This window comes from Pleurodeles waltl, chromosome 5 (assembly GCF_031143425.1).
Source record: "Pleurodeles waltl isolate 20211129_DDA chromosome 5, aPleWal1.hap1.20221129, whole genome shotgun sequence".
NCBI lineage: Eukaryota > Metazoa > Chordata > Amphibia > Caudata > Salamandridae > Pleurodeles > Pleurodeles waltl.
Window position 1 is genome coordinate 80,688,126 of NC_090444.1, and position 8,050 is coordinate 80,696,175.

Here is an 8,050-nt window from a genome sequence, read left to right on the forward strand (position 1 = left end):
CCCATAGATAAATTAAAGCGTCATCCGCGTACAAGGAGATTATATAAAATGTATGTAGTTCTGGGATGGCCCAGCGTTGTACCTGTTGTCTAAGGGTTCCATGGCCATGGCGAATAGTAGGGGGGATAAGGGGCAGCCCTGTCTGGTGCCCCTGGAAATGGGGAATGGGTCTGAGATAATTTGTCCCATTTTGACGCGGGCCGATGGATTGGAGTAGAGGATCTTGATCCATGCTATGAATCCAGCTCTGAGCCCCAGCGCCGCGAGTGATTGGAAGAGGAAATCCCAGCTCAGTGTATCGAACGCTTTTTCTATGTCAAGTGACACGGCGACTTCGCTGCCAATAGGGGTTGGATCGGTGCGGTGTAGTATACGGATCAGTCTCCTAATATTTTGGGAAGTATTCCTACCCGGTATGAAACCCGATTGATCCTCGTGAATTAAGTGAGGAATGTATGGGAGAAGCCGGTTGGCTAAGATTTTCCCAAGTATTTTGCAGTCAGTGTTTACTAATGAGAGGGGACGATATGACCGGACATCAAGGGGGTCGCGGCCAGATTTCGGCAGTACCACTATGAGGGCTTCCTACATGGATGCAGGCAGTGTGCCGTCGGACTGCGCCTCGTTGTAGACCTGGAGTAGGGGCTGCAAGAGGTGGGACGCTAGCGATGCGAAATACTCGGGTGGGAGGCCGTCCGAGCCAGGGGCCTTGCCTCTGGACAACTGAGATATCGCAAGGCGGATCTCCTCAACCTCGATAGGCCCATTCAGTGTGTCCGCATGTTCCGGAGGTGGGCGGCGGAACTGTAGGGAGTCCAGAAAGCCAGTCATGCGGTCCCCTGGGGGAGGGAGGAGGGGCGTATAATGTACAGTAGTAGGTGCAAAAGGCTTCGTTGATTGCCCCTTGGGTGTTTACTAGTTCGCCTGAATCCAAGCGGATCACTCCAATGGGCGAGGACTGGGGATTATCGCGAGCCAGCCATGCCAGCAGACGGCCTGATCTGTCGCCCTCAGCGTACTGGCATGTAGTGTAATGTCGATGATCATGCTTACGCAATCTATCGTCTGCCTCCCTGCGAGTATGGATGAGAGTGTGTTCACCGCTTTCTCGCCTCTGGCCACGGCGATCTCTTCAGTGCATAGTTTGGACTCTAACTGCGACAGTTCCCTGGCTAGAACCCTGCGGACCCCATAGGAAGCTGTCATGCAGTGTCCCCGTATCACCACTTTATGTGCATCCCACTCCGTTGCCCTATGTGTGGTCGCGTTTTGGTTTTGTGAGAAATAAGTGGTCAGGCATTGCACTAGGTCCGCCCGAAAAGGGGGATCTGCCAGGGCCTCTGGTTGCAGGCGCCACGTTGGTATCCGGGTCCTTAGGCAACCCCAGTCCAGAGCCACCTGTAAGGGGCAGTGATCCGACACGGTACGTGCCAGGTAAGTGGCAGTGCTGATCTTGGATATCATTGTGGATGGGACAAAGAATAGGTTGATCCTAGTATGCAAGTCATGCACTGGGGAGTAAAATGAGTACTCACGGTCTGTCGGGTGTCGCAGACGCCAGACGTCGTTTAGGCCATTTTTTACGCTCCATGTGTCAAGCTCCTGTGATACCTGCCTGCTCGGGCGGAGGGTAGGGGAGGATAAGAGCGGTCAAGGTGGATATCCGGGACACTATTAAAGTCTCCGCCCCAGATGCTCTCCACAGTGGGGTCTCTGAGCAAGCCAGCGGACATTGCCTGTAGAAAGCTCTTTTGGGAGGTGTTGGGCGCATAAAGGGCTACAAGAGTCAGCAGTTTACCGTCTAGGCAACCCTCTGTCAGTACATAGCGGCCATCCGGGTCCAGTCGGGTATGAGAGATCGTGTAAGGGACATTCGGTGCTATCCAGATTGCCACTCCTCGAGCGAAGGACGAGGTGACAGTGCCCACGAGTTGTCCCTTCCAGTTGGTGCGCGCCCTCTCTATCGTGGTTGCAGTCAAGTGCGTTTCCTGCTGCATTGCTATGTGGACGAGGTGTCGCATTAAAAAGCTGTATATGCGTTGTCGCCTGCGAGGATTGGACATACCCCGAACGTTCCATATGATTACGCTATAGCGGGGGGGTGTGTCTGAGGTTGTGTAATCATAGCTAAGCTATTATGTTTGAACGCAAGGTGGTTCCCCAATACTGCACCCTCATTGCTTGTGGGATCCCCTCAGGTGTCCTCCCCCCAAGCATAATTTACGAAGCAGGCGCCCTGAGGGATCCCCCTGTACCCATCCCCCCCCCAGCCATCAGTCGCGGCAACAACGGGGAAAACCAATAAGAACATAGAATAAGAAGACCCCAAGAAAGCGGGGAAGGAAACGTAATTCAGTACATAATAACTATGTGTAAAAAAAAAAATGAGGCCCGTAGGCTCGCAAGAAAGGAAACTGGTCCATAAGGCGCGGGGTGTGGTGTGAGAGTCACAGATTGTGGAGGACCGGCCCTCGGTCACCCAGGCAACCAATCAAACCACCACCACCTCGGATCCCGCACTAGTCGTTGCAGGTATGTGGTCTGCATTCCCAGGCAGCTGCGTGTTGGCCCAATATGTCACAGAACGAATAAAGTAGGACAAATTGGTGAGGGAGTGACTTGGGGTTTTTATCTCCCTTGGAGGGAGTGGCAGTGCGGGACCTGTGGGTCAGATGTCATCTGCAGACCGTGGAGTGAGCGACGGGCCCTGGTGGGAGTCCCCTGCGTTCGAGGAGTCGGCCCGGGTGGTTTCGGCGTCAGTGTCCGGCAGTGCGTTCAGGGCCAAGTAAGGGTTGGAGGCAAACTGCGTGGCTTCGCGCAATAGGCGCGAGCGCTTCTCCGCAGAATGCGCCTTGGTAGGCTTGGTGCCCGATCTGGCTCGGCGATCTCGCTTTCTTTTTGGGGGTGCCCAGGACCTTTCTGGGCTCCCCTGCCGAGCGGGCTGGGCAAGCCCCTTAGCATGTGGCCAGGTCCAGACATCCTCCGGGGAAGTGAAGACGTGCACTATGGAGCCATCCTGTATCCGTAGTTTCGCAGGGTAGAGGAGGGCGTATTTAATGTTGTGCTCGCGGAGGCATTGTTTTGCAGAGTAGAAGGAGTTGCAACGTTTTTGGACTTCGGCAGTGAAATCCGGGTAGGCAGTGATTGATGCGTTCTCGTATTTTTGCGGACCCTGTTTGCGGAAAAGCTGAAGCACTGGGTCTCTGTCTCGATAGTTAAGGAAACGGGCAATCAATGGACAGGGATGGGCTCCCGGTGGCGGAGGTCTGCCCGGGACTCTATGTGCCTGTTCGATCAAGAAGAATTTCGGCACATTGTTCCGTAGAATGGTGTCCGTTAGCCAACTTTCCTGGAAAATTTCCGCACTGGGGCCCTCTGCTCTCAGGGAAGCCCACCAGGCGTATATTGTTGCGTCTTGATCTACCCTCCGCGTCTTCGGCTCTGCGCCTGAGTTCGTCCACCTCTGTGGATAAGTGGGTCATTTGCTCCCGGAGGGATTTCACGTCTGGGGTCAGCTGTGCTATGTCACCCTCTGCCTCCGCGACTCTCTCCGCCCTTCGTAGTAGGTTGACATCTAGGGTAATGGTGTCAATCTTCGTTTCGAGAGTAGTTTTGGTGTCCATAATGGCTTGTAGCACCCTCTCGAACTGCGATGTATGGCCCTGTAGGGTTGACTCCATCTGGCTCAACGCTCGGGTGGTTGAGTCCGGGGTCCGGGTGACGTTCCCGACATCTCAGCGGACGGCGCTGGTGTCGTAGCGGGTCGCGTCTTTCCCATCCGGGTGCCCAGGTGTCAGTGTAGAACAAGTCAGGAGCGCTCAAACTGGGTAGCGCACGTTCTATGCGTCTCCGAGGAGTGTGGCCAGTGAGCCGAAGGGGGCAAGGCGCATGCAGTGCCGGGTAGACGAAGAGACACTGGAGTGGCAGACTGGCACCACGAGTTAGCAGGGTAAGTAAGTCGGGAGCAGATGCCGACCCCTGCTTTATGATGAAGAGGAGCAGGGTGGTGACAGGAGGGTTGAGTGGCCTACTGGTTAAGTTGTCAGTGTGGGTCCGCAGGCTCGCTAGGCCCCAAGGTCGGCAGGGGGTGATCCAGTTGAATTTGATATGGCAGACTTGGGGCGACGATGCTGCTAGTGCAGGAAGAGGGCCAATATCTTCAATGTGTGGCTGGCCTCATGAGAGGCGTAGGCAATAGGCGCAAGGGCCTGCGGTGGCCCCCTCTACAGCAAAGGTTTGTGCGTAGGCGTAATGGCGACAAGGGACCTCTGTAAGCCGTGGCTTGATAAGTGCCACCGATTCCCCACTTCGCCGCTGCGCAAGCACTAGGCTCCGGTTCCTGTGTCCAGACGACGATCACTGTGTTCCCCGTCACAGGGGGCTAGGTGGATGTGCTCGGTGGCCTGCGGGGGAGGAGGGAGGGCCCCTGGGGGCAAGCCGTGAACTCACTGCCAAGGAGGTAGTCACCGCTGGCGTTGTGTCGTCGGTAGCATCCGATCGGGCTGTGTGTGGAGAGGCAGAGTTGGCAGGGGCCCCCCTGGTCACACGTGTCGTCCGCAGTGCGTGCAGGGGGAACACATGGGTGTTTCCCCGGTCTCCCAGGCCGGCGGCAGGCCTCGGTCCCGCAGAGCGCGTGGGGCCCGGTGGGCGCGGCTCCGAGTCGTCCAAGAGGAGCTTCAAGGTTCGGGGCCGAGCGCGCCTCTTCCGGATCCAGGCCAAACTTTCTCGGGGTCCCTCCGAGAGGTGGGGCAAGGGGCGACCCGCCGGGAGGACGGGGGGAGCCTGGAATCAGGATGAACAGGTGACCGGGAACGGAGCCGCAGTTTATACAACCACCATTCTTATGTATCATGAGGTTCGCTTATCTCCCTGCATGCTGTTTTATAACATAATCTTTATAGCCAACGTTTCCTAGTCTATTGTGCAAGTTTACGCCCCAACTGTGTGAGCTGTTTTGCTCTTTTGGGATGGGTAACATGTAAACGGTCAGCACTACAAGCGTCTACTACTACAATTAATAACAAGTTGGAATGACGTTTCTGTCCTAATGTCTTTAATTCCTGTTTCTGAAATTCAAGGGCTGTAAGTGCTGTCATATTCAGATCATTTGTACCCCTTATCAGAATGTTAACCGGTGGCATTATATGTCTCCTACCACGGGCTTCTTCAATTGGATTTGATGTTGTGAACCAATGCCTCTTGTGGGGTTAGTCTCACAAGTAAAGTGCAGTCATGCTGGTGTTTGGATCAGTGTGAGCTTTAAGGGGTTTTAAATTAAGATTAGAGAATATTCACGAGAGTGTAAACAGTAGCATGTCATAAGTAACACGTCATGGGTGAAGGCAGAAGAAACTCCAAAATATTGTGGTGCCGGAATTGTGGGCCTTAGAGGTACCTGAGATATATGTATCACCAAGTAAAGGTGGGAAGAATCCTTGGGGCAGTAGCACCGTCCTAGTCCCAGTGAGTACACGGGAGAAATGCAGGACACAATAGGGAAGACGTGCATACCTATATTGATGCTAGTTATGGAGACCTGCAGCGCTTGACTAGGGGCATGTAGCGCTATAGGTTAAGAGAGTAAGAAAACAGTTAATTCATAGAATTTGACCAAACCAAAATGTCCACTTTTCATGAAGAAAACACAAATCCTCTAAAGGACAAGTACAGATGTGTAAAGAGAACACAGAGGTCATGACCAGGGCCAAGTAATAGAGGGGCCCCCGGTGAGTGCATAAAGTAAGTGGGTCTCTAGACCACAGTTTTTCTCAGACGCCATCATCTTGTCAGACAGAGAAGAATAAATAAGTGTTTAATATGCAACTTTATTACACATTCAGCTGTATCACTGCAAAGGGTGAAGCCTAATCCCCCCGAGCCCTACTGAAGCCATCAAGAGTAGGTTACGGTCGGATGGCAGGTGTTGGGTCTTGCTTACATCAAGTATGGAAGGTTAATATAGCTTAGAGAAGGGAGATCTTCAAGTGGTGATCAGTGTTTTTATCGTTCAGACCTGCAGAACACGACTGGACCAAAGAAGAGAAGGAAGCCTTCCTGGAACGCCTTAAGCCTGTAGTGGGACATGAGAGAGGACCTTGATAACGAAGGCCAAAGTAATTATATCAGGAGCAAGCAAGCCAGTGGTGATCTTACACACACTCCAGCAGGAGAACATCCTGCAAAGAATGAGGACAGAGTGAATAAAACAGGTTGAACCCGTTGAATTATGAGCTGACTTCTCACCGTCAACTCTGTTACCCCCATGAAGGTTAAAACAATTTGATTCTCTGTGCTTAATAGATTGTAAATGCAAGTAATAAAATTTAGATTAACACTATAACATATCTACATTATCACATTTAATCAGAGTTTTATGTCTCGTCCAGCTCTTAAAGAATGTGGGCTTTGTGAAAAAATACATTGTAACTTTGGCAAAATGATACTTTAAATGTAATGTTTTCATTGAGTATAATGTTCTTGTAACTTTTAGAGGCACTTGCATCAAAGTTTTTCGCTTTAATAGTTTTCTAACCTTAGTGGATAAAAATCCCAAATAGTGGAATCCATTAGGAGAGCTGATCAAAGGCAGTTGTTCCTAGTTTTCTACATTTATTCATCTTACTTCCTAGTGGCCTTTGTACCAATATGTTTTAGTTCTGTGATTGTGAAGAAAGGCCCTCCTTTCCCATTCTTTCTTGGAGTGATGGGCTCCGAGAGGTTAGGTCAGCGAGATTGGCTAAAATAAAGGAGTTTGATGTTACTCTGCCTCCAGGGAAGTGTGTTCATTCATCTCACCCGGGTGTGTGTTGATGTGTGTGTGTGTGTGCATCCTATGAATAGGTAGAATACGTGAGGAAAACATGTAAACAGCTTAGGCTGGGAGTAAACGGGGTACAGCCTAACCAAAGACCTCACATAGTCCTCCCACAAGATAAACAGAATGTTGTTTAAATATCTGCAGTCCTGCAACAGGAATGTTAAACAAATACAGAGAAGCCCCTCCACCTGCAGCAATGCTGGCATTGGTCCTGCATCCCAAGGAATGTTGATCCAACAGAAGTCCTCTGGTTGAAATCCCTTTGTGGATCAAGGAAGAGGAAAATCAGGAGTCTCCGGTCGGTATCGCTGTATGCCATGGAACCATCAAAGATGTTTTGAAAAAGTTGGAAGCACGCTGGCAGTACTGCCGGCAAAAGAATGCGAGTCTTTCTGCAGCAGTACCACCCTATCTGATGCAGCCAACTGGATTTCTGCAGCTGTGTACCAGGACCTAAGTAACTTTGAGGTAACGTTAAGCATCCCATAGCATTTGCAAGGAAGAAATACTAATTGTCTCTATGCATTTAATCTCCCCACTGACGCATAATAATGACTCTGGAGCTGCAGTGTCAATTATATTACCATTGGACTATATGTGCTTGAGGGATTGCTCATCTACAGGTGGTTTCATCAAAGTATCTAAAGTGAGTATGAGATAAAGGGAGCCCTCACTTTCTGCACTAGTGTGTTTTTTATTTATGGAATATCAAATATGAATAAATGTGTTTTGATTTACAAAGTAGACAGCTCACCATTTATATCTTCTTCTTTCATACTTTGGATGGTGATATAGCTTGAACGTTTTGAGATACTTCTGTATGTTCATAATTCCAAGTATCAGAAGCCAAAATAACAGTAGTGCTGTCCCATTGACAGTATGGCATTCTTGAGGGACAGGTGGTCTGGACAAGACTAGAATTGTGACTTTAGGGGTACAGGTTCTTTCCCTAAAGTCTGTCAGGCACTGGAAACACCATAAGGCTGGCCTAAATTGCAAGATTTGAATTGTAAATCTCTGTTTACCACTAAGCTCTACCAAACAGAGTATTTTCTTCTGGAGTCTAGAGTGTGCTAATCTCGCTATGATGACAACAGGCATGCCTCTTTTCCTGAGGAGGATACTTCCTTTATTTCCACAACCTGACCTAGCCATACTTGGTCATGACTGCCAGCCCCATTGGACCTCAGGGGGTAGTGATACCCATACTTCTGAGCTTGTTTTCCTTTCTCC

The 8,050-nt window shown here is 50.6% G+C and overlaps 1 long non-coding RNA gene across 1 annotated transcript; it reads left to right on the forward strand.

Annotated features, from left to right (window-relative positions):
* Positions 1 to 4,419: 4,419 nt before the first annotated feature.
* Positions 4,420 to 6,765, forward strand: LOC138295379 (uncharacterized). The gene is made up of 2 exons (XR_011203587.1): positions 4,420 to 4,855; positions 6,012 to 6,765. It is a non-coding gene; the product is annotated as an uncharacterized lncRNA (long non-coding RNA).
* Positions 6,766 to 8,050: the final 1,285 nt, after the last annotated feature.